This window comes from Pongo pygmaeus, chromosome 16 (assembly GCF_028885625.2).
Source record: "Pongo pygmaeus isolate AG05252 chromosome 16, NHGRI_mPonPyg2-v2.0_pri, whole genome shotgun sequence".
Classification (NCBI taxonomy): Eukaryota; Metazoa; Chordata; class Mammalia; order Primates; family Hominidae; genus Pongo; species Pongo pygmaeus.
This window is the reverse complement of record NC_072389.2, coordinates 24,864,495-24,891,198: the sequence shown is the minus strand read 5'-3', so window position 1 is coordinate 24,891,198 and position 26,704 is coordinate 24,864,495. Positions and strand designations below refer to the sequence as shown.

General features: G+C 39.4%; 1 pseudogene; it reads right to left on the bottom strand.

Moving 5' to 3' along the window:
* Window positions 1-10,198: 10,198 nt before the first annotated feature.
* The window catches only part of LOC129028696 (putative HERC2-like protein 3), a 50,353-nt pseudogene continuing 33,847 nt past the window's right edge, over window positions 10,199-26,704 (bottom strand).

The following is a 26,704-nucleotide window of genomic DNA, read 5'->3' as shown; positions in this document are numbered from 1 at the left end:
TTGCCATTTTCATTTGCTTCAATAAATTTTTCAATTTCTTCTTAATTTCTTTGTTGAAATTGTAAGGATCATTAGAGGCTACTATGAGCAAACATACGCCAGAAATTAGAAAACCTAGAATATATAGATACATATAGATACAGAAATATTCACATTATGAATTTGTTCTTAACCTTTGGTAATTTGTCTCTTTAAAGAACTTTCAGCTGCCAAATTCGTGGGTATGGAATTGTCCATAATAGTTATTATCATTTAAATATAGAGGTTCTGTAATGATATTTCTTCTTTTATCAGTCCTTTTTTCTTAGTCTTACTAGTATGTAACAACTTTATTGATCTTTCCAAAGGAATTTTCACTTTGTGAATTTACTATTTACTTTCAATTTCATTTATTTCTTTCATTACCTCTGTTATTTTATTTTTTTCAAATCATGTTTTGTTTATTTTTTCATTGACTTTTAAACCTATGTATTTTTCCAATACAAGAATTTAAAGTAATAAATTACCCTCTCAATTTAACTCTACACCACAAATATGTAGCTGTTATTATCAACATTTTGTTTTATTTTATTTTTTTAATTGGCACATAATAATTGTGCATATTTATGGGTACATAGTGATGTTTCAATACACATAGTGTATATATTGAATTACCCTGATGAGGTGATGGTAATTAGCATATCCATCATTGCAAACATTTACCATTTCTTTGTTTTGGGAACACTCAATATCCTTTGCTAACTGTTTGAAACTATATAATATATTATTGTTAACTATTGTCATACCATAGTGGTCTAGAGCATTAGAACTTATTCCTCCTATCTAGCTTTAATTTTGAATCTTTTAACAAATCTCTTCCTATCCCTCTCTTCCTCTTATACTTTCCAGCCTCTAGCATCCTCTGTTTTAACTTCTATAAGATCAAAATATTTTAGCTTCCACATATGAGTGAGAAGCTGTGATGTTTAACTTTCACTCACATAATACCCTCCATTTCTATGCATGTTGCTGTGAAGGACAGGATTTCCTTGTCTTTTATGGCCGAATAGTACTTCATTGTGTACTATTTCCCTCTCCTCCTTTTTCCCTCTCCTCCCCTCCCCTCCCCTCCCCTCCTTGAGATGGAGTCTTGCTCTGGAGTGCAATGGTGTGATCTTAGCTCACTGTAACCTCTCCCTCCCGGATTCAAGTGATTCTTCCACCTCAGCCTCCCAAGTAGCTGGGGAGGTGCCACCATGCCCAGCTAATTTTTATATTTGTAGTAGAGATGGGGTTTCACCATGTTGGCCAGGCTAGTCTTGAACCCCTGACCTCCAGTGATCTGCCCATCTCGGCCTTCCAAAGTGCTGGGATTGCAGGTGTGAGCCACCATGCCCGGCCTATATACCACATTTTCTTTAACCATTCATCTGTTGTTGGATCCTTAGGTTGATTCCATATCTTGGCTACTGTGAATAGTGCTGCAATAAACATCTAGGTGCAGATGTTTATTCAATATACTGTTTTCCTTATATTTTTTCTAAATTATCTTTTGATTTCTTTTATGAACTATGAGTTAGTTAAATAGTGTTTCATGTTATTTACAACTATTTGGGGGTTTCCTAGGTAACTCTTATGTCATCAATTTCAAATTAAATTTTATTGTGATCAGAGAATATATTCTATAAAATCTAAAACTTAAATTCATTTAAACTTACTCTTTGATTCAGCATTTGGCCTATGTTGGTGATGCTTTCAATACACGAGAAAACAATGTATATTCAGCATTTTAAGTGTAGTTTTTATAAATGTCAATAAGCTCAAGGTGATTTATAATGAAGTTGAAATGTTCTATAGCCATACGAATGGTTTGTCTTACTGTTCTATCAGTGATGAGCAGAGGGATGTTAAAATCTTTAATTATTACTGTCATTTATCCATTTCTCCCTTCAATTCTGCTTTTTCCTTCATGAATTATGAAGCTTTATTATTAAGTTAGTGTCCCTTTCATAATTCTGAAATGGGGGCATTTCATAATTATGAAATAACCAATTCATCAGAGGACAATTCCTGATATTATTGTCCTCTGATGAATTGGTTATTTCGTGATTATGAAATGCCCCCATTTTCTCTTATAATGCACCCTCTTTTCCAGTCTACATTGCATTTTGCTAATATAGCCACACAAGCTTCCTAATGCTTGCTGTGTATGTGGTTTATCTTTTCTTATAGGTTTACTTTTCACCTATGTGTGTCTTTATGTTTAATATATGTCTCTGGTAGACAACATTAGTTGGGTCTTGTTCTTTTGTCTAATATGACAATCTCTACCTTGTAATTGGATAATTTAGTTCATAAATATGTTAAATGAAACGTGTTGCCACTTTTAAAAACTGTACAATCTCTTTCTTCTCATATTTTTGTTTAATTGTATTTTAAGTATTCATTTTAAATTGCATAGATGAGTTAGTTGCAATGCTTTTGTATTGAGTTATTTGTATTACAATAATCATCAATTTATACTTAATCTAAATTTTACTTAGAGGTAATTTTTTACAACTTCATATATAATGTAAAAAACTGATGACATCCTTTTTCTATTTTTACATTCTCTCCAGTGATTGATAGTGTTGTCCACTTTGTCAAATCAAAACAAGGCAACATTTTCCTAAAAAGTGATCTGTGCTCCACCTATCCTATTCATTTGCACTTTTAGGGCAGAAAACTATTCTGCATGATACTATAATGGTATATGAATCTGCCCAAACTCATAGAATGTATGACAGCAAGCGTGGACCCTAATATAAACTATGGACCTTGGTGATAAGGATGTGCCAATGCAGGTTCATCAGCGGTAAGTTATGTGCCACTCCAGAGGAGAATGACAGCAAGGGGTCAGGCTGTGCCTGTGTGGACACGATGATGTATGAGAAATCTTTGTATCTTTCTTTCAATTTTGCTGTGAACTTACAGCTGCCCTAAAAATAAAGTCTATTTAAAAAACCCAAAACAACAACAACAACAAAAACTGATGACAGTAACATTTCCTTTATTCCTCTGTCTTTTGTGATTTTTTTAGTGTAAGTTTTTCTATGCACGTCATAAACCCCACAATAAAATGATATCTTTTTCAATTTAAATAGTCAGTTTCCTTCAATGAAATTGACAGATTAAAAAAAGCATTTCTTGTTACTTATATACTTATCATTTCTATGCTTTTCATTTCCTCTAATTTGAAGTTTAGATTTGATGTTATTTCCCTTCAGGCCAAAAACTCTGATAGCATGTTTTGTAGTACAGATTTGCTGGTGACAAATTAGCCCATTTAATTTTTCTGAAAATGTCTTAATTTTACCTTCAACTTTGAAAGATACTTTAATAATATATAGAAACGAACCCGATGCTCTGTCATCTCCAAATACTTTAGTAGAGTGATTCTCAACCAGGAGGAGATTTGCCCTCCAGGAAACATCTGATAATATCTCAAGATATTTTTAGTTGTTCGCCTGGGGAAAGGTGTGAGGAAGATGCTACTGTCGTTTAGTTATTAAAGGCAAACCAAGTCGCTCAACATCCTACAATTCACAGGAAATGCCCACAACAAAGAGTTATATGGCCCAAATGTCAAAAGCGATAGTGCCAAAGTTGAAAAACCCTGTTTTCATATATATTTTCTACAAACACAATTGTGTCTATATATGTATATACATATATATAATTCTATATATTACAAATCTATTACAGTAATATGTGTGTGCCCCCCCCCCACAAACACACAATACATGCACAGTACAACTAACAAAACCAGAAAATTGATATTAATATATTGCTACATCTGATTTTCAAGCCCCCATTAAAATTTCACCAATAGTCAGCCGGGCACGGTGGCTCACACCTGTAATCCCAGCACTTTGGGAGGCCGAGGGGGATGGATCACGAGGTCAGGCAATCAAGACCATCCTGGCTAACACGGTGAAACACCGTCTCTACTAAAAATACAAAAAAAAAAAAAATTAGCCAGGTGTAGTGGTGGGTGCCTGTAGTCCCAGCTACTCGGGAGGCTGAGGCAGGAGAATGGCATGAACCCAGGAGGCGGAGCTTGCAGTGAGCCCAGATCGCCCCACTGCACTACCGCCTGGGGGACAGAGGGAGACTCCGTCTCAAAAAAAAAAAAATTTCACCAATAGTCCCAATAATGTTTCATTGCAAAAGGATCAAGTTCCACATCATGCATTGCCTTTCATTGTCATGTCTTTTTAATGTGCTTGTATCAAGAATAGATCTTTAAACCTAACTTGAGCAAGATTTCTGGCCCATATTTTCTTTCTTTTTTTCCTTTGCTTTGCCTCTCCTTCCTTTTCTCCTTTCCTTTCTCCTTCGCTTTCCCCTTCCTTTTTCTCTTCCCTCTCCCCTTCCCTTCCCCCTCCCCTTCCTTCTCCTTTCCCCTTTCTCTTACTTTTTCCTTTTCCCTTGCTTCTTTTTCGAATGGCTCCCTTTAGGTTTTCTGAGGTTTCCTTGTGACTAGAGTCAGGCAATGAATTTTGGAAAGAATATCACAGAATTGATGCTGTGTTTTTTTCATTGCATCCTATCAGCTGGTACATGATTTCAGTTTGTCTCATTACTGACGATGCTTATTTTGACAGGTTGATAATGGTGGTATATACAAGGCTTCTATCTTGTTATTCTCTATTTCTAGATTCTGTTACTTTATTTTATGTTGCTTTTCCTAAAGGGTAATAGGAATTTTATCTGTTTCTTTGTTTTGTTTTTGTTTATTCCCCTACATATTTTTATTCCTTACTATACTTTTAGTACATAGTACCTAGTGCAAAACACTAATGTATGTTGAACACCAACATTTGTTGAACAAATGTCTGAAACTGAATCTGTCCTGCTACTACAAAATCATATATATATATGTTTTTTTCCCCTATAGGGATACCATCAGCTATGTAGTTGTCTAAGCCAAGACCTCCTGCTGGGACTGATTAAAGCCCATGCATCCTCATTATCCAGAGCCTGTGTTGCTCATCTAGAGCTATAGTCAGGCTAACCACTCCTTCTGGTTAATATCTGAGAGGAAAAATCATGCAGCAAGGAGATAACTGTGAGGGAACAAAAATGGCACAAACCCAGCCTGGATTTCTCTCTCCCCTTTTAAAGATTAATGAATGAAAAAAATTCATCATTAGATGTAGTTAGTTTCTATTACATAAAAAGGAAGCTGACGAAATATATAACTGAGTTATATACCTACATCCAATTGGTTCTATTTCTCTGGGGAAGTCTATTAAAGAAGTTATTGAGTAGTGTTTACATGTACACTGACAAATATGTCTAAAGGTTATGTCTGAACACCTATAAATTTCTATCAATGATTATATTTAGTTCATTCTTATTACACTGGATTCTAATTCTTATGAAGTTGATGTTTGGTAGAATTAATGATAAAAGGAGATTCTGTCCCCTATTGAAATTTGTGTGTAGTTACATGCCAGAGTTTTGAAGATTGAGGAAAAGGTTGAGCTTAAGTAATGTTATGGGCAAACTCAATGCTTGAATGTAAGATAGTACTTTACTTTGAAAGATTTGGAGGATTTCATAATGACTTTTACTTTTGCTAGTTATTGATACATTCACATGTAAATTAAGGTTTACTTAGGTAAGCTCAAGGAAATCATGCTTTTTCTCAGGCTTATTTTAAATCTGAATATTTTTACTGTCTTTGCTTTTACAAGAAAATATTCATCATTGTATTTTTTGTCTTAATTTTCAAAGTCAAATGTTAATTGTTTTTGTGGGATTACTTTGGCAAATATGGGAGATCCCCAAACAAATTTTAAACAGTTTTTTCAGCCGGGCGCGGTGGCTTAAGCCTGTAATCCCAGCACTTTGGGAGGCTGAGGCGGGCGGATCACGAGGTCAGGAGATCGAGACCATCCTGGCTAACAAGGTGAAACCCCACCTCTACTAAAAATACAAGAAAATTAGCTGGGCATGGGGTCGGGCACCTCTAGTCCCAGCTACTCCGGAGGCTGAGGCAGGAGAATGGCATGAACCCGGGAGGCGGAGCTTGCAGCAAGCCCAGATTGCACCACTGCACTCCAGCCTGGGCGACAGAGTGAGACTCTGTCTCAAAAAAAAAAAAAAAAAAAAAAACAAAGTTGTTTCTGTTCTCCTTTGTTTTCTACTTTCTCTTAAATAGAAATATATTTCTTTTACAAGTAAATACCATGAATTTAAAAAATAATAAATTATGACTTTTGTGAGGATCAGTTCTCCTAGACATTGGTTTAGCTAATGCCAGCTACTTGGTATAAAAATCTGTATCAGTGGAGAGGTGAAAAAGAGCTAAAGGAAGAATAAGAAAGACAACAGCATCTTTAAGAAGTTCCTCTTTTTTATTTTTTTATTTTTTGAGACGGAGTCTTGCTTTGTTCCCCAGGCTGGAGTGCAGTGGAACGATTTATGCTCACTGCAAACTCCGCCTCCAGGGTTCACGCCATTCTCCTGCCTCAGTCTCCCGAGTAGCTGGGACTACAGGTGCCCGCCACCACGCCCGGCTAATTTTTTGTATTTTTAGTAGAGACGGGGTTTCACCGTGTTAGCCAGGATGGTCTTGATCTCCGGACCTCGTGATCCACCCGCCTCGGCCTCCCAAAGTACTGGGATTATAGGCATGAGCCACAGCGCCCGGCCAAGCAGGCTCTCTGAAAAGAAATCAGTTCTTGTTTTCTTACAAGTTATAACTTCACTACACTAAAGTCACATTTTTTAATAACTTAGGAATTTTCCGAAACTTCAAATACCCTAAGGCCCAATGGTAAAACATCAGATGACATTTGCCCCTGATTTAAACCATTTTTCTTTTCCTCTTTCTTCATTTTTCTTATACTGTCTCCTCATTTCTTTTTCTCTCTTCCTATTTCTCTTTTTCTCTGTTTCTTCCTACCTCCCCTCGTGACTTTGTCTCCTCATCCCATCCCCGTGCTACTTAGATGCCACATCAATTTGACTAGCCTCAAATTTACAATGAATACTTTTTAAATTCATGCTTCTGAAACTTTTAAACGATGAAGAGGTGTAAATGTCTCAAATAATAATTTGCTTGATGGCTGAAATGAATGGCATTTCTCAAAAAGGCCAAGGGACTGAATACAGAAATTTAAACAATAACTTTCTGTTAGTGATATGGTTTGGATGTTTTGTCCCCTCCAAATCTCATGTTGAAATGCAACGTCCACTGTTGGAGGTGGGCCTAGTACAAGGTGTTTGTTTCCCAAGGGTGGATCCCCATGAATGGTTTTGTGCTGCCCTCCTGGTAATGAGTGAGTTCTTGCTCTATGAATTCACAAGAGATATTGTTGTTTAAAAGAGCCTGGCATCTCCCTTGCTCCCTCTCACCCCATGTAATACGCCAGCTCCACCTTTGCCTTAAGCCATGATTGTCAGCTTCCTGGGCCTCAGCCAAAGCTGAGCAGATACTGGTGCCATGTTTGTACAGCCTGCAAACCATCAGCCAAATACTCCTCTTTTCTTTATAAATTACCCTGTCTCAGGTATTCCTTTATAGCATTGAGATGGACTAATATAGTCAGTTTTGACAACATGAACCTTTCATATTAAAATTTAATTTCTAAATTCACTCATTTACTGTGATTGGTTTATAGCTTTTCTGTAATAATGACTTTTGCATGTGACTTTCTATGTGCTTTAAAAATTGATTCACTTTTTAGCTCTATTTTTGGAAACTACCAGCTTCCACTGTTGAGGTAAAAGTATCATCATTGAGGCTCTACTGCTGAGGTAGCTGTTATCTGATTTCCCTTCAGTTCTACTGCTGTCCCAGTGGAAAAAGGGAATCTTCACAACTTACATGACATGTTTGCCTGAACTCTAATCTTCCACATCTGCTGTAGAAAAGAGAGTAAAGTGGCAGTTCAGGGCAGTTTACCCATTTAGAAATGGTGTCTGCTCAATATTTTCCTCTGTGTCACTTACTAAAACATATAAAAGAAATCATGGACATTAAAAGAAAGAGAGGTTTAATGTGATATTTTAATTCTAACAAAGATTTATGGGCATGTGAATCCTCAAAAGCACATACCCCCTTAGTGTTTTTCATATCACACATATCACATCAGACACATATCACACATATCAGGCACATGTCACACAGAACTTACTATAATTATCAGTTTTTGAAAAAATATTATCATTTGCTTTTTCTATATAAATAATTCTTTTTTTACATATGATTTTCAGTTCTGGGATACACGCGTGGAACATGCAGGTTTGTTATATAGGTATACGTGTGCCATGGTGGTTTCTTATTTGTGTTTTTATCTTATGCCTTTGGCTAGAACTAGATTAGATAATAAAAATATGCATCAGTTTAAGATAGTTATTTTTAGTCATGGTAAGGACATATCTATAACTACTTTGTTAAATTTTATCAGTCACGCATGTTAAATATCATTAAATAAATATCTGAAATTGGGCTGCTGTACCCGAATACCATAGACTTGGTGGCTTATAAACAACAGAAAGGAATTTCTCACAGTTCACCAAGGTACTAGTCGGTTTGGTGTCTGGGAAAAACCTGTGTTCAAAGAAGGCTGCCCGTTCTCTATAACCTCAGTTGGGGAAGGAGCAAGGGAGTTCCAGGGGGCTGCTTTAGAAGGGTGCCAAACCCATTAATGAGGGCTCCTCTGTCATGACTTAATTACTTCCCAAAAGCCCCACCTTCAAAAACCCTCAATTGGTGGTTAGCATTTCAACATGCGAATTTGAGAGGGATATAAACATTTAGTCTGTAGCAGTAAATGTACAATATAAATAAACAGCTTTATTATTGTGTTGCCTTATATTAATATATATTTCCTAGTATTAAATCTTTGTATGCCAAATCACTGGGGTGGGTGATTTCTTAGTAAGTGTGGAATTCAGTTCCTTTTTCTTTTAAGAATATTTTAACTATGTTTATAAGAGACACTGTTTAGTAATTTTATTCTTTTTATATTCACTTCATCGAGAGTTGGTAATAGTTGTATTTGCTTTGTAAAATGAACTGAAAGGAAACCACTTTTTATAACTTTATCCGTATTTCGTAGTTTGGGGTCCATTTTACAAGGTTTTTTAAACAGATGCTTATTAAAAACACTGGTTATAGGGACTTTAATAAAAATTTTTAAAATAACGTTTTACTTTTCTTGCAAAAATTGATACATGCAACCTATTTACTATTGTTAAAATTAAGATTCATTTAAGCAGTACCTGTTTATTTTAGTGAAATGTATTTAATTTTCTAAGATAGCATTTTTTGTCTTTAAAACAATTGCTGCATGTTTTTGTTTTTTTCACTTTAAATTTTATATTTTCTGTTTTTGCTTTATCACATTTGCTGTATTTTTCTGTATTATGGGTTATTTGTTCAAGAATGAACTTGTGTATGTTTATAAATTGTTACTGTTTTTGTTTATAATTTATTGCCTTTTAATATGTAATTAGTATTCATTTTAATTTTGCTTGTATGCTTTGCTGTACCATTTTGAAATTCTTGAGTTAAATGCTTAACTATTTTTTATTTATAAAGTTTAAATATTAATTTAAATATGTCCCATGAGTTTAGTCATTTTAATATTCTCACTCATCAGACATTTTTTGGGAACACCATATGCCTTTTCATCAAGTCAGTTTCAAGAAAATGAAAATTTCTTTTTATATATGTATACTCAAAGCTTGGATAGAGAAAGTCTCCACTTCCTTAAGTTGGGGAAAAAGTGATTTCTTCCAGGCTATAGTCAAAAGAGATACAATTATAGTAACTTTTTGTGTTTGTGTGGGTTGTTTTTGTTTGTTTGTTTGTTTGAGATGGAGTTTGGATCTTGTTGCCCAGGCTGGAGTGTAGTGGCATGATCTCAGCTCACTGCAACCTGTGCCTCCTGGGTTCAAGCAATTCTCCTGCCTCAGTCTCTCCAGTAGCTGGGATCACAGGTGCCCGCCACCACACTGGGCTAATTTTTGTGTTTGTAGTAGAGACGGGGTTTTGCCATGCTGGCCAGGCTGGTCTGGAACTCCTGACCTCAGGTGATCTACCTGCCTTGACCTCCCAGAGTGCTCGGTTTACAGGCGTGAGCCACTGCAACCAGCCTATAGTAACTTTTTAAAATAGGTTGTGGTGGACAAAAGTTCGCAGAAATAATAAACAGAAAAATCAATTTATTAACACTTTATATTTTATTCTCTAAACAAAATGTTTCTCATTTTTTAAATTTAAATCATGATGGCCTGTAACAGATGAAGCATCTAAAAATTGAAATAAATATATAAATTTTTAACATAAAATATTTTAACATTTTTAGCACAAAAATTTTCAAGATTTTAATTTATATCTTTTTATTACTTTCCATATACTCTCTTGATACATTACCCATTATGTTGATTATTAACATACACTCAAGTCAAGATCTTTTATTATGTGAGGTCATCAGTCAATGATAACATATTGATGAATTAGTCTCATCAGAAATTGAGCAACATTTTCATTCAAGACGATACATGGGCCTTGAAAACATATTCAATAATATTGAGTCTCAGTCTTCTCCTGCTGTTTTCTGAGTGTGCATTTAGACCTTCATACATCTATCTATCTACCCACCCATTTATTAAATTTTCAGCATTTACTTTCTACTCCAAGGACCAGAACCATGTTTGTCTTGTTCACTGCTGTACTCCTATTGCAAGGACCTAGAACATAGTAGGAGCTCATTAAACTCTGAGGACTCAAAATAAGTGAATAGAAGTTGTAGCAGGAAGAATTCTAAGCCCCTATGACCTTCATTTCCTCCTGTTACTCTGCTGATACTTCACACGGCAAAGGAGTCTTGCAGATGTCACTAAGGCTAATAATCCGTCAGCCTTAAGACAGGGAGAGTATCTGGGTAAACCTAATCTAATCACACAAAAACTGAACAATCAGGGAGTTTTCTACAACTGAGAGTAGAATGGAAAGTCAGAGAGTTTCAAAGTACAAGAAGCATTTATAGCACCCTTACTGACTTTGAAGACGATTTGCGTCTTCTTTTGAGTTCAGTTTGAGATTATCTTTCTAATAATTGATTAGATTTTATTCCTGTAAAAAAAGAAATAATTTTAAAGGAATCTATTTTTAAATACTCTGAGGAGGGTGATACTATGGGTGCTGGTTGTCCTGTTTCAACTTTGTCTTAATTTCTAATGTAATTAAACTTTGAGTAGGTAATGTGACCTGTCTGGTTTTTATTTTAAAAAATATATTGAGGTTTTATATCATCTATTTTTAAATTTTTCAATGGAAACTTGAAAAAATACTGTTTCACATATTCTTGAATACATATATTAAAAATCTTTTTTTTTCTTGAGACAGTCTTTGCTATCAGTAAAGCTATCCTCAAAAAAATGGGAATTCCCTCCTCCAATTTTCTGAAAAAGTTTGTGTAGAATTGGTATTATCTGTTAGCTACATGTCTGTTAGAAATCACCAGATCTGGTCCTGGAGATTGGTTTCCAGGAAATTCAATTTCTTAGACACATCGCTAAGAGTATGTCCTTTGAGGAACTTGTCCATTTCATCTAAAAAGTCAAATTTGTCAGCATTAAGTTGTTCATTATACTTATTTTCTAATATCTGTATACTCTGGGGTGACAACAACTCCTCTATGCCTAATATTTTTATAATTTGTAATCTTTTTTTTCTTGACCAGTCTAGATAGAGATTTTAACAATTATATTGATCTTCTCAAAGAACCGGTTTTTATTTCCTTTGCTTTTTCTCTATTGTTTTTCCGTTTTCTATGTTATGGATTCTCCTCTACTCTTTCTTACTCCCTCCGTTTCTTCTGTTTACTTTGGTTTGTATCTGTCCTTCTTATTGTTTTCTAAGATGGACACTAAGGTCATAGTTCTGAGACCATTTTTCTTTTTTAAAATAGGCATTTCATGCCATAATTTTCCTTCTAAGGTCTGCCTTTGCCGGATCCCACACATTTTGGTACACAGTTTTCTTTTTCACTCTTCAAAATTATTTGTAATTTATTTCTGATTCATTCTTTGATCCATTGTATTTGGAAATGTTTTACTTTCCACATACTGGGGATTTTCTAGGGATCTGTTATTAATTTCTAATTTAATTTTCCTGTGGACAGAGAATATATTTTACAAAATTTGAATCCTTCTGATGCGTAAGATTTGTTTTATGGTCCAAATCATGATCTATATTGGTAGGTATTCCTCATGCACTTGAAAAGAATGTAAAATCTGTCCAGTGTTCTAAAAAATGTCAATTAGGTCAAGTTAGTTGATACAGTTGTTCAAATCTTATATCAATTTTTTAAACATAGTTGTTCTATCAATTATTGAAGGAGGGGTATTCAAATCTCTAGTTACAACTGTGGATTTGTCTATTTCTCCATGAAGTTTTATTTTAGTTTCATGTATCTGGAAGATCTATTATGAAGGGTGCAAAGGTTTAAGACATTATGTCGTCTTGATGAACTATCACCTGCATTGTCTGGATACTATTCTTTTAGTCCCTGTCAGTATTGTTTGCTATGAATTCTACTTTGTATGACATTAACACAGGCATTCCAGCTTTCTTTTGATGCACATTAGCATGGTATGTACCTCCCTGTCCTTTTGCTTTTAGCCTATTTATTTGTTTGTATTTAAAGTAGGACCCCTGAAGGCAGCGTATGGTTTGATCTTGCTCTCATATCCATTCTAACAACTTCTGACTTTTAACTGGGCTGTTTGAATCATTTATGTTTGATGTGATTATTAACATATTTGGCAGCTGGGGTGCGGTGGCTCACACCTATAATTCCAGTGCTTTGGAAGACTGAGATAGGAGGACCGCTTGAGGCCAGGAGTTTGAGACTAGCCTGGGCAACACAGCAAGCCCCAACCTCTACAAAAAATAAAAATAAATTAGCTGGGTGTGGTAGCACGAACCTGTAGTCCTAGCTATTCAAGAGGTGGAGATAGGAGGATTGCTTGAGCCCAGGAATTCAAGGCTGCAGCATAACCTAAGGTCGGGAGTTTTTGAGCAGCCTGATCAACAGGGAGAAACCCTGTCTGTACCAAAAAAAAAAAAAAAAAAAAAAATTACAAAATTAGCTGGGCATGGTGGCTCATGCCTGCAATCTCAGCCACTTCCTAGGCTGAGGCAGGAGAACCACCCAAATCCTGGAGATGGAGGCCGTGGGGAGCCGAGACCGAGCCACTGCCCTCCAGCCTGGGCAACAAGAGTGAAACTCCGCCTCCAAAAAAAAAAAAAAGTGACCGGGTTTCATGATGTCGCCCAGGCCAGTCTGGAACTCCTAGGCTCATGAGATCCCCCACGCTCAGCCATCCAAAGTCCTGGGATCACAAGCGTGAGCCACCACTCCAGGTCGATCTATTCCTTTCTGATTAATAAAGTGGGCTGGTCGCGGTGGCTCACACCTGCAATCCCAGCACTCCGGGAGGCTGAGGCGGGCGGATCACCTGAGGTCGAGAGTTTCAGACCAGCCTAACCAACAGGGAGAAACCCCATCTGTACCAAAAACAAAACAAAACAAAACAAATACAAAATTAGTCAGGCATGGTGGATCATGCCTGTAATACCAGCCATTCGGGAGGCTGAGGCAGGAGAACCACCCAAACCCGGAGGCGGAGGCCGTGGGGAGCCGAGACCAGTCACTGCCCTCCAGCCTGGGCAACAAGAGCAAAACTCCGCCTCCAAAAAAAAAAAAGAAAGAAAAAGAAAAAAAAAAAAAGACCGGGTTCCACCATGTTGCCCGAGCCAGTCTGGAACTCCTAGACTCAGGCAATCTGCCACACTGAGCCGTCCAAAGTTCTGGGATCACAAGCGTAAGCCACCACACCAGGCCGATCTATTCCTTTCTGATTAATAAATTGGGCCGGGCGCGGTGGCTCACGCCTGCAATCCCAGCACCCTGGGAGGCCGAGGCAGGCGGATCACCTGAGGTCGGGAGTTTGAGACCAGCCCGACAAACATGGAGAAACCCCGTCTACACCAAAACAGTAACAACAAAAAAAAAACAAAAATACAAAATGAGCTGGGCATGGTGGCTCATGCCTGTAATCCCAGCCACTCGGGAGGCTGAGGTAGGAGAACCACCCAAACCCGGAGGTGGAGGCCACAGGGAGCCGAGACCGCGCCATTGCACTCCAGCCAGGCAACAAGGGCGAAACTCCGCCTCAAAAAAAAAAAAAAAAAAAAAAGACCGGGTTTCACCATGTTGCCCCGGCCAGCCTGGAACTCCTAGGCTCAAGTGATTCCCCGCGCTGGGCCGTCCAAAGTCCTGGGATCACAAGCGTGAGCCACCACGCGAGGCCGATCTATTCCTTTCTGATTGATAAATTGGTCCTTGCGAGCTGGCTCATCCATGAAATCCCAGCACCCCCAGAGGCCTAGGCGGGCAGATAACCCGAGGTCGGGAGTTTGAGACCAGCCTGACGAAAATGGAGAAACCCCATCTCCACCGAAAAAAAAAAAAAAATACAAAATGAGCCGGGCACGGTGGCTCATGCCTGTAATCCCAGCCACTCGGGAGGCTGAGGCAGGAGAACCATCCAAACGCGGGAGGCGGAGGCCTCGGGGAGCCGAGACCTCGCCGCTGCACTCCAGCCTGGGCAACAAGAGCGAATCTCCGCCTCAAGAACAAAAAAAAAAAGTGGCCAGGTTTCACCATGTTGCCCAGGCCGGCCTGGAACTCCTAGGCTCAAGCGATCTGTTGCGCTTGGCCGTCCAAATTCTTGGGCTCACAAGCGTGAGCCACCACGCCAGGCCCATCTATTCCTTTCTGATTAATAAATTGGGCCTGGTGCGGTGGCTCACGCCTGCAATCCCAGCACCCCGGGAGGCCAAGGCGGACAGATAAACTGAGGTCCGGGGTTTGAGACCAGCCTAACCAACAGGGAGAAACCCCGTCTGTACCCTCCCCCCTCAAAAAAAATTCAAAATGAGCCGGGCTTGGTGGCTTAGGCCTGCAATCCTAGCCACTCAGGAGGCTGAGGCAGAACCACCCAAACCCGGAGGCGGAGGCCGCGGGGAGCCGAGGCTGCGCCACCGCACTCCAGCCCGGCAACAAGAGCGAAACTCCGCCTCAAAAAAAAAAGAAAAAAAAATTGACCGGGTTTCACCATGTTGCCCAGGCTGGTCTGAAACTCCTAGCTCCAGCGATCTGCTGCGCTTGGCCATCCAAATTCCTGGAATAAGAAGCGTGAGCCACCATGCCAGGACTATCTATTCCTTTCTGATTAATAAAGTGGGCCGGGCGCGGTGGCTCACGCCTGCAATCTGAGCACCCCGGGAGGCCGAGATGGGCGGATAACCTGAGGTCGGGAGTTTGAGACCGGCCTAACCAACAGGAAGAAACCCCATCTGTAACCGACCCCCCCCACAAAAAAATTAAAAATTAGCCGGGCATGGTGGCCCATGCCTGCAATCCCAGCCACTCAGGAGCCTGAGGCTGGAGAACCACCCAAACCCGGAGGCGGACACTGGGGGAGCCCAGACCAGGCCGCTGCACTTCAGCCTGGCAACAAGAGCAAAACTCCGCCTCAAAAAAAAAAAAAAAAAAAAGAGACCGGGTTTCACCATGTTGCCCAGGCCCGTCTGGAACTCCTAGGCTCAAGCGATCCGCCGCGCTTGGCCGTCCAAAGTCCTGGGATCACAAGCGTGAGCCACCACGCCAGGCCGATCTATTCTTTTCTGATTAATAAATTGGGCTTTGCGCGCTGGCTCACGCCTGCAATCCCAGCAGCCCCGGAAGCCAAGGCGGGCGGATAACCTGAGGTCGGGAGTTTGAGACCAGCCTGACCAACAGGGAGAAACCCCCTCGCCCCCCACAAAAAAAATTACAAAATTAGCCGAGCATTGTGACTCATGCCTGCAATCTCAGCCACCTGGTAGGCTGAGGCAGGAGAACCACCCAAACCCAGGAGGCGGAGGCCTCGGGGAGCTGAGACCTCATCACTGCACTCCAGCCTGGGCAGCAAGAGCGAAATTCTGCCTCAAGAAAAAAAAAAAAAAAAGACACTGGGTTTCACCATTTTGCCCAGGCCGGTCTGGAACTCCTAGGGCTCAAGCAATCCGCTGGGCTAGGCCATCCAAAGTCCTGTGATCACAAGCGTCAGCCACCACGACAGGCCAATCTATTCCTTTCTGATTAATAAATCAGGCCTGGCATGGTGGCTCACACCTGCAATCCCAGCACCCGGGGATGCCGAGGCGGGCAGATTACCTGAGGCCGGGAGTTTGAGACCAGCTCGACAAACATGGAGAAACCCCGTCTGCACAAAAAAAAAAAAAAAAAAAAAAAAAATTACAAAATGAGCCGGGCATGGTGGCTCATGCCTGCAATCCCAGCCACTTGGGAAGCTGAGGCAGGAGAAACACCCAAACCTGGGAGGTGGAGGCCGTGGCGAGCCGAGACCATGCCACTGCACTCCAGCCTGGGCAACAAGAGCGAAACTCCGTCTCAAAAAAAAAAAAAAAAAAAGAGAGACCAGGTTTCACCATGTTGCCCATGTTTGGTCTGGAACTTCTAGGCTCAAGCGACTCTCCACGCTCGGCCGTCCAAAGTCCTGGGATCAAAAGTGGAGCCACCACGCCAGGCCGATCACGCCTGTAATCCCAGCACTTTGGGAGGCTGAGGTGGGTGGCTCACCTGAGGTCAGGAGTTGGAGACCAGCCTGGCCAATATGATGAAACACCATCTCTAATAAAAATACAAAAAAATTGGCCAGGTGTGGCGGGGGACACCTGTAATCCTAGCTACCCAGGAGGCTGAGGCAGAAGAATTGCTTGAACCTGAGAGGCAGAGGTTGCAGTGAGCCAAGACAGTGCCACTGCACTCCAGCCTGGGTGACAGAGTGAGACTCCATCTCAAAACAAAAAAATAAATTAAATAAATTGGGCCATGCATGCTGGCTCATGCCTGCAATTCCAGCACCTCCACAGATCAAGGCAGGTGGATAACCTGAGTTCGGGAGTTTGAGACCAGCCTGAACAACAGGGAGAAAGCCCTTCTGTACCAAAAAAAAAAAAATCAGCTGGGCATGGTGGCTCATGCCTGCAATCCCAGCCACTCAGGAGGCTGAGGCAGGAAAACCACCCAAACCCAGGAGACAGGTTGTGGGGAGTCCAGACCGCACCACTGCACTCCAGCCTGGGCAACAAGAGCAAAACTCTCTCAAAAAAAAAACTGGGTTTCACCATGTTGCCCAGGCCGGTCTAGAACTCCTAGGCTCAAGTGATCCGCCATGCTCAGCGGTACAAAGTCCTGGATCACAAGTGTGAGCCACCACACTAGGCCAATCTGTTCCTTTCTGATTAATAAATTAGGCCGGGCACGGTGGCTCACGCCTGCAATCCTGTAGTGGGATTTTTAAGGAATTAGAGAGACTGATGGGGTTTAGGAGGTTATTAATTATTTAGGTGCATCGGCCCAGTCGGATTAACATTTAAAGCACTGAGTTCTGAACAAAGAGTTATCTTTTAAGCCTTTTGTGGGGAGGGGGTAGATCTGTGCAGGGGGAAGCATATTATAGAAGCGAGAAACAAAGATAGTTGTTTAACTGAATCATGCATTATATTATTTTTTCCTTTTTTAGGAAAAATATGTTTTGTGACTTGAGTTTATTTGTTTAGTGACCCTGCAGTTGCACAGCTAGGGAATTAGGGTTTTTATAATGCCTGGGAAGGGAGGAGAGATAAGGCTCACTAGCCATAGAAAAACAGGTCGTTTTTTTAAAGGACTCCAGCTCTTTCCCTTTCTAAGGAGGAATTGGGTTTTTTTTTTTTTTTTTTTTTTTTTACATATAACTGAGTTTTTGCTTACACATTTTTAAATTTCTTTTAATTCTTGTTCTCATCCTAGCACCCTGAGAGGCCGAGGTGTGTGGCTAACCTGAGGTCGAGAGTTTGAGACCAGCCCGATGAACATGGAGGAACCCCATCTCCACACACACACAAAAAAATATATATGTATATATACATATACACATATATACATACACACACACAATTAATTAGCCAGGCATGGTTGCTCACGCCTGCAATCCCAGCCACTCGGGAGGCTGAGGCAGGAATATTTTCTCCCTCCCTTAGACAAAAGACAGCATACACCATTGTGCACTTTATTTATTTTTTGACCTGGGGTGGGGTCTCACTCTGTCACTGAGGCTGGAGTACAGTGGTGTGATCTTGGCTCACTGAAACCTCTGCCTCGTAGACTCAAGCTGTCTTCCCACCTCAGCCTCCAGGGTAGCTGGAACCACAGGTGTGTGCCACCACACCCAGCTATTTTTTTTGTATTTTTGGTAGTGACTGGGTTTTGCCATGCTGCCCAGGCTGAGCTCTTGGGCTCAGGCGATCCACCTGCCTCAGCCTCCCAAAGTGTTTTCAAAGTGTTGGGAATTACAGGTGTGAGCCACTGCACCGGCCCATTTTGCACCTTTTTAAACTTATCTCAGAGATCACTTCGTATCTGTTTATAGAAATATTCTTCATCTTTTTTTAAATTAGTACTTTGTAGTGTGGATGTACCACTTTTTTTTTTTTTTTTTTTTTTTTTTTTTTTGAGACGGAATCTTGCTCTGTCTCCCAGGCTGGAGTGCAGTGGCGCGATCTCGGCTCACTGCAAGCTCCACCCCCAGGTTCACACCATTCTCCTGCCTCAGCCTCCTGAGTAGCTGGGACTACAGGCACCCGCCACCACGCCCAGCTAATTTTTTGTATTTTTAGTAGAGACGGGGTTTCACCATGTTAGCCAGGATGGTCTCCATCTCCTGACCTCGTGATCCGCCTGCCTCGGCCTCCCAAAGTGCTGGGATTACAGGCGTGAGCCACCACGCCCAGCTGTACCACATTTTTACTCAGCTAGTTTTTAACTGACATTTGAGTGTTAGGCCTTCTTTTCTGACATTATTAGACTAAAATATGAAAAGGAAATCTTGCAAAAAATTTAAAAGAAAATTTACCTAACTGTCTTTGTGATCTTGTTGTAGGGAAACTTTTCTTAATGATTAGTATCCAGGATATGAAAAATAGCCTAGTAATGAAAAGGAAAACTTAAGACAAAATGGGCATAGGATGTGAAGAGTTACTTTACAGAGGAAGAAATTGGAACGGTCAGTAAACACGGGAAAAGATAATTGAATAGAAACTAGTGGATAAATGAAAGTTAAAATGAATGTTCTATCATCTTCAGATTGGTGAAAATGTAAGTCTGACAGAATTGCTGGCAGAGATATGGGCCAGTGGAAACTCAGCTAGGTAAAGTGGAGTGCAGTTTTACACTCTCTATTGAAGTTGAAGACGCACATACCTCAGCCAAAAAATACATGTGTACAAAGAAATTTGGAAAAACTTTATCACAGTTATCACACATATGCAGTAACATAAGACGATGCAGAATGTAAGTTAACCAACAAGAGATTGGATAATTAAACTCACATCCATGTGGTGGAATATTATACAGCAATTAAAAATGAACATACTAGATTGAAAAGAATTAACATAGGTAAATCTTATAAAGAAAACTTTGAAAAAAAGCTGCAGAAGGATATGCACAATATAGTAACATACATGAGTAGTTCATTTCCATATTTATGTTGTTTCAATGTTTTTTTAAAAAAAAGAGTTATCAGCTGGGTGTGATGGCTCACGCCTGTAATCCTAGCACTTTGGGAGGCTGAGGTGGGTGGATCACCTGAGGTCAGGAGTTTGAGACCAACCTGGCCAACATGGTGAAACCTCACTTCTACTAAAAATACAAAAATTAGCTGGGTGTGGTGGTGCACACCTGTAATCCCAGCTACTTGGTAGACTGAGGCAGGATAATCACTTGAACCTGGGAGGCGGAGGTTGCAGTGAGCTCAGATTGCACCACTACACTCCAGCCTGGGTGACAGAGCAAGACTCCATCACCAAAAAAAAAAAGAGTTGTCACCATATATGTATTGTTTTCTTATATTCATTAGCATGTGGATATAGATATTATTAATACTGTAAATTATTTTGTTTAGTGGTCTAAAGATACACTTTTTGTCTGGATAAGTAAAATACAATTGTTTAAAAATATAAATCTTTATATTTCTTATGGATACATGATTATGTAGTAAAAATATCTGTGGTGGTAACCCACCAGAGCCAGAGCATGATTGCTTCTGAGGCTAGAGGGAGGGCCGTGGGATTGGAGAGAGCTAGAACAGAGGCTTCAGCTGTGTCTAATTCATTGTTTCTTAAAAAGAATTTGGGCTTACAAGTTCAAATATTAAGATTTGATAACGTGAAATGGATTTTAAAAAAATCACCCTACTTTATCTTTGAAATGTTCCATAATTTAAATAAAAGGATTGATATTATATATGTACTTGAGTTGCTATAATGTTTTACATTTTTCTTTGCTTCACTCTGAATTTTTCAATGATCTCTGGGGAAGCTTCAGTCATTTTCTCTCTGAGGGATTTGTGTGTGGTGGTGATAGTGATGGTATTAGGTATTATAGTCTTCCTACCACATGAGCAGATTTTACTCACACGCAGTGTGATTGGAAAGGAAAAGCACTGTAACATCTTACAGATATTCATGATTTTTTGTTGTTGGAAGTGAGGGACAGTTCTTATTTCAAACCTTATGTGCTTTTTTGGTGTTTACTTATAGTATTAGTAATGATAGAATGTACAAATCATTAATTTACATTTACTGAGTTTTGCCATCATTTGTAATTCTAAGGTTCCTTTTGTTGTTTAGAAATGTGTTTGAATATAAAAACACTGCGACAATGCATTCTTTCTTATTTCATCCTATTTCTCCTGAAAGTTTACATTTTTTTTTTTGGCAGTCTGATTATGATGTACCTTGGTGTGATTTTACTTTGCTTCTTCTGCATAAGGCTCACTGAGCTTCTTAGACCTGGAATTACCAGTTTTCATGAATTTGAGGCTGCAGTGAGTCATGATCATGCCACTGCACTCCAGCCAGGGTGACAAAAGAAGACCCCAGCTCTAAAAAATGTGTGTGTGTGTGTGTGTGTGTTAGGTTTAAATCTGTATCTTGCTATTTATTTGTTCTTTGTTGTCATTTTCCTCTTGCTTTCTTCTGGATGAACTGATTATGTTTTATGACTTCACTTCAACTTTTGTTGGTTCATCAGATAAAACTCTTTGGTTATTTTAGTGATTGTTTTGGGGGTGTGTAGATTACATCTCTAACTTATCACAGTCTATTCTGAAGTCATATGCTACACCTGTATAAGAACTTCACAAGTCTACTTCCACTTCCTCCCCCAGTCTTTGTGTTACAATTAACTTCTGTGTAGGTTTTAAACACCTTAATTTATTTGTATTATGTCCTTGAAATATTCAATTATCTCTTTCAAAGATCTAGGAAAAACGTCACGACATTAATGTTTCTTCATGCCTTTGATAGACTGATGATTCCATCTGGTATAATTTTCCTTCTATTTAAAGATATTCTTTTAAGGTTTTGGTTGTGCAGGTCCGTGGTAATGAGTTCTTTCAGTTTTTGTTTATCTAAACAACTCTATTTCAATTTCATTCTTGAAAAAATATTTCTGCTGGGTAAAAAAAAATATGTCGACAATAATTTTTCCTTATAGAAAATCCACTGTCTTCTAGCTTGCATTGATTCCTAAAAGACATCTGTATCTATGCTTATCTTTCTTCCTGTATGGAACATGTTTAGTACCCCCACCCCTGCCCTCGCCCCCACCCTCGCCCCCGCCCTCACCCTCGCCCTCACCCCATCTGCTTTTAAAATATTTTTCTCTTTATCTCTGGTCTTGATTCATTCACCTTAGTATAGTTTTCTTCATGTTTCTTTTGCTTAGGGTTTTTTAAACATCTTGAATCGTGGATTTATTGTTTTCAACAAATTTGGAAATTTTTTAGCCATTATTTCTTCAAAACCCCCCAGGTTCCCCTCCTTTGGTGGCTCCGATTATGCATATATTAGGACATCTGAGGTTGTCCTACAGCTCACCTCTCTGATGTTCTGTTCATTTGTACAGTCTTCTTTCTGTTTCATTCTGGATAGTTTCTTTCATTATGTCTTCAAGTTCACTGATCTTTTTTTCCTGCAATGTCTAATCTGCCATTAATCCCATCCAATGTATTTTTCATCTTTAGAACTTTGATTTGGGCATTTAAATATCTTCTAGGCTTTACCTAACACATTCAAATTCTCTTCTAGCTTCTTGAAGATACGGCATATGGTTAAAATAACTATTTTAATAAAGTTCTTGTCTAGTAATTCTACCACTGATACCATTTCTGAGTCAGTTGCAACTGAAGATTTTTCTCCTCGTGTAAGTTGTATTTTCCTGCTCCCCCCTTGCAAGCTTGGTAATTTTTTATTGGATGCAGGAAATTGTGGAATTTACCTTATTGGGTGGTTCATGTTTGTATTCATAAAAATATCCTTCTACACACTGCTTTGAATGTGTCCCAGAGATTCTGGTATGTTGTGTCTTTGTTCTCATGGGTTTCAAAGAACATCATTATTTCCGCCTTCATTTCGTTATGTACCCAGTAGTCATTCAGGAGTAGGTTGTTCGGTTTCCATGTAGTTGAGCAGTTTTGAGTGAGTTTCTTAATCCTGAGTTCTAGTTCGATTGCACTGTGGTCTGAGAGACAGTTGGTTATAATTTCCGTTCTTTTACATTTGCTGAGGAGTGCTTTACTTCCAACTGTGTGGTCAATTTTGGAATAGGTGTGGTGTGGTGCTGAAAAGAATGTATATTCTGTTGATTTGGGGTGGAGAGTTCTGTAGATGTCTATTAGGTCCGCTTGGTGCAGAGCTGAGTTCAGTTCCTGGATATCCTTGTTAACTTTGTCTTGTTAATCTGTCTAATGTTGACAGTGGGGTGTTAAAGTCTCCCATTATTATTGTGTGGGAGTCTAAGTCTCTTTGTACGTCTCTAAGGACTTGCTTTATGCATCTGGGTGCTCCTGTATTGGATGCATATATATTTAGGATAGTTAGCTCTTCTTGTTGAATTGATCCCTTTACCATTATGTAATGGCCTTCTTTGTCTCTTTTGATCTTTGTTGGTTTAAAGTCTGTTTTATCAGAGACTAGGATGGCAACCCCTGCCTTTTTTTGTTTTCCATTTGCTTGGTAGATCTTCCTCAATCCCTTTATTTTGAGCCTATATGTGTCTCTGCACGTGAGCTCAGTTTCCTGAATACAGCACACTGATGGGTCTTGAGTCTTTGTCCAATTTGCCAGTCTGTGTCTTTTAATTGGAGCATTTAGCCCATTTACATTTATGGTTAATATTGTTATGTGTGAATTTGATCCTGTCATTATGATGTTAGCTGGTTATTTTGCTCGTTAGTTGATGCAGTTTCTTCCTAGCCTCGATGGTCTTTACAATTTGGCATGTTTTTGCAGTGGCTGGTACCGACTGTTCCTTTCCATGTTTAGTGCTTCCTTCAGGAGCTCTTTTAGGGCAGGCCTGGTGGTGACAAAATCTCTCAGCATTTGCTTGTCTGTAAAGTGTTTTATTTCTCCTTCACTTATGAAGCTTAGTTTGGCTGGATATGAAATTCTGGGTTGAAAATTCTTTTCTTTAAGATTGTTGAATATTGGCCCCCACCCTCTTCTGGCTTGTAGAGTTTCTGCCAAGAGATCTGCTGTTAGTCTGATGGGCTTCCCTTTGTGGGTAAGCTGACATTTGTCTCTGGCTGCCCTTAACATTTTTTCCTTCATTTCAACTTTGGTGAATCTGACAATTATGTGTCTTGGAGTTGCTCTTCTCGAGGAGTATCTTTGTGGCATTCTCTGTATTTCCTGAATCTGAATGTTGGCCTGCCTTGCTAGATTGGGGAAGTTCTCCTGGATAATATACTGCAGAGTGTTTTCCAACTTGGTTCCATTCTCCCCATCACTTTCAGGTACACCAATCAGACATAGATTTGGTCTTTTCACATAGTCCCATATTTCTTTGTTCGTTTCTTTTTATTCTTTTTTCTCTAAACTTCTCTTCTTGCTTCATTTCATTCATTTGATCTTCCATCACTGATACCCTTTCTTCCAGTTGATCGAATCGGCTACTGAGGCTTGTGCATTCATCACGTAGTTCTCGTGTCATGGTTTTCAGCTCCATCAGGTCCTTTAAGGACTTATCTGCATTGGTTATTCTAGTTAGCCATTCGTCTAATTTTTTTTTTGAGGTTTTTAACTTCTTTGCTGTGGGTTCAACTTCCTCCTTTAGCTTGGAGTAGTTTGATCATCTGAACCCTGCTTCTCTCAACTCGTCAAAATCATTCTCTGTCCAGCTTTGTTCTATTGCTGGTGAGGAGCTGCGTCCCTTTGGAGGAGGAGAGGCACTCTGATTTTAGAGTTTCCAGGTTTTCTGCTCTGCTTTTCCCCCATCTTTGTGGTTTTATCTACCTTTGGTCTTTGATGATGGTGACGTCCAGATGGGGTTTTGGTGTGGATGTCCATTCTGCACATTCAAAGCAGTGTGTAGAGGGAAGTTTATAGCACTAAATGCCCACAAGAGAAAGCAGGAAAGATCTAAAATTGACACCCTAACATCACAATTAAAAGAACTAGAGAAGCAAGAGCAAACACATTCAAAAGCTAGCAGAAGGCAAGAAATAACTAAGATCAGAGCAGAACTGAAGGAAATACAGACACAAAAAATCCTTCAAAAAATCAGTGAAGCCAGGAGCTGGTTTTTTAAAAACATCAACAAAATTCATAGACCACTAGCAAGACTAATAAAGAAGAAAAGAGAGAAGAATCAAATAGATGCAATAGAAAATGATAAAGGGAATATCACCACCGATCCCACAGAAATACAAACTACCATCAGAGAATACTATAAACACCTCTATGCAAATAAACTAGAAAATCTAGAAGAAATGGATAAATTCCTCGACATATACACCCTTCCAAGACTAAACCAGGAAGAAGTTGAATCTCTGAATAGACCAATAACAGGCTCTGAAATTGAGGCAATAATTAATAGCTTACCAACCAAAAAAAGTCCAGGACCAGATGGATTCACAGCCGAATTCTACCAGAGGTACAAAGAGGAGCTGGGACCATTCCTTCTGAAACTATTCCAATCAATAGAAAAAGAGGGAATCCTCCCTAACTCATTTTATAAGGCCAGCATCATCCTCATACCAAAGCCTGGCAGAGACACAACAAAAAAAGATAATTTTAGACCAATATCCCTGATGAACATTGATGCAAAAATCCTCAATAAAATACTGGCAAACCGAATCCAGCAACACATCAAAAAGCTTATCCACCATGATCAAGTGGGCTTCATCCCAGGGATGCAAGGCTGGTTCAACATATGCAAATCAATAAACGTAATCCAGCATATAAACAGAACCAAAGACAAAAACCACATGATTATCTCAATAGATGCAGGAAAGGCCTACTGACAAAACTCAATAACCCTTCATGCTAAAATCTCTCAATAAATTAGGTATTGATGGGACATATCTCAAAATAATAGCCATCTATGACAAACCCACAGCCAATATCATACTGAATGGGCAAAAACTGGGAGCATTCCCTTTGAAAATTGGCACAAGACAGGGATGCCCTCTCTCACCACTCCTATTCAACATAGTGTTGGAAGTTCTGGCCAGGGCAATCAGGCAGGAGAAGGAAATAAAGGGTATTCAATTAGGAAAAGAGGAAGTCAAATTGTCCCTGTTTGCAGATGACATGACTGTATATCTAGAAAACCCCATTGTCTCAGCCCAAAATCTCCTTAAGCTGATAGGCAACTTCAGCAAAGTCTCAGGATACAAAATCAATGTGCAAAAATCACAAGCATTCTTATACACCAATAACAGACAAAACAGACAAACAGAGAGCCAAATCATGAGTGAACTCCCATTCACAGTTGCTTCAAAGAGAATAAAATACCTAGGAATCCAACTTACAAGGGATGTGAAGGACCTCTTCAAGGAGAACTACAAACCATTGCTCAATGAAATAAAAGATACAAATAAATGGAAGAACATTCCTTGCTCATGGGTAGGAAGAATCAATATCGTGAAAATGGCCACACTGCCCAAGGTAATTTATAGATTCAATGCCATCCCCATCAAGCTACCAATGACTTTCTTCACAGAATTGGAAAAAACTACTTTCAAGTTCATATGGAACCAAAAAAGATCCTGCATTGCCAAGTCAATCCTAAGCCAAAAAGAATCAAGCTGGAGGCATCATGCTACCTGACTTCAAACTATACTACAAGACTACAGTAACCAAAACAGCATGGTACTGATACCAAAACAGAGGTATAGACCAAGAAAACAGAACAGAGCCCTCAGAAATAATGCCACATATCTACAACTATCTGATCTTTGAGAAACCTGACAAAAACAAGAAATGGGGAAAGGATTCCCTATTTAATAAATGGTGCTGGGAAAACTGGCTAACCATATGTAGAAAGCTGAAACTGGATCCCTTCCTTACACCTTATACAAAAATTAATTCAAGATTAATTAAAGACTTAAATGTTAGACCTAAAACCATAAAAACCCTAGAATAAAACCTAGGCAATACCATTCAGGACATAGGCATGGGCAAGGACTTCATGTCTAAAACACCAAAAGCAATGGCAACAAAAGCCAAAATTGACAAATGGGATCTAATTAAACTAAAGAGCTT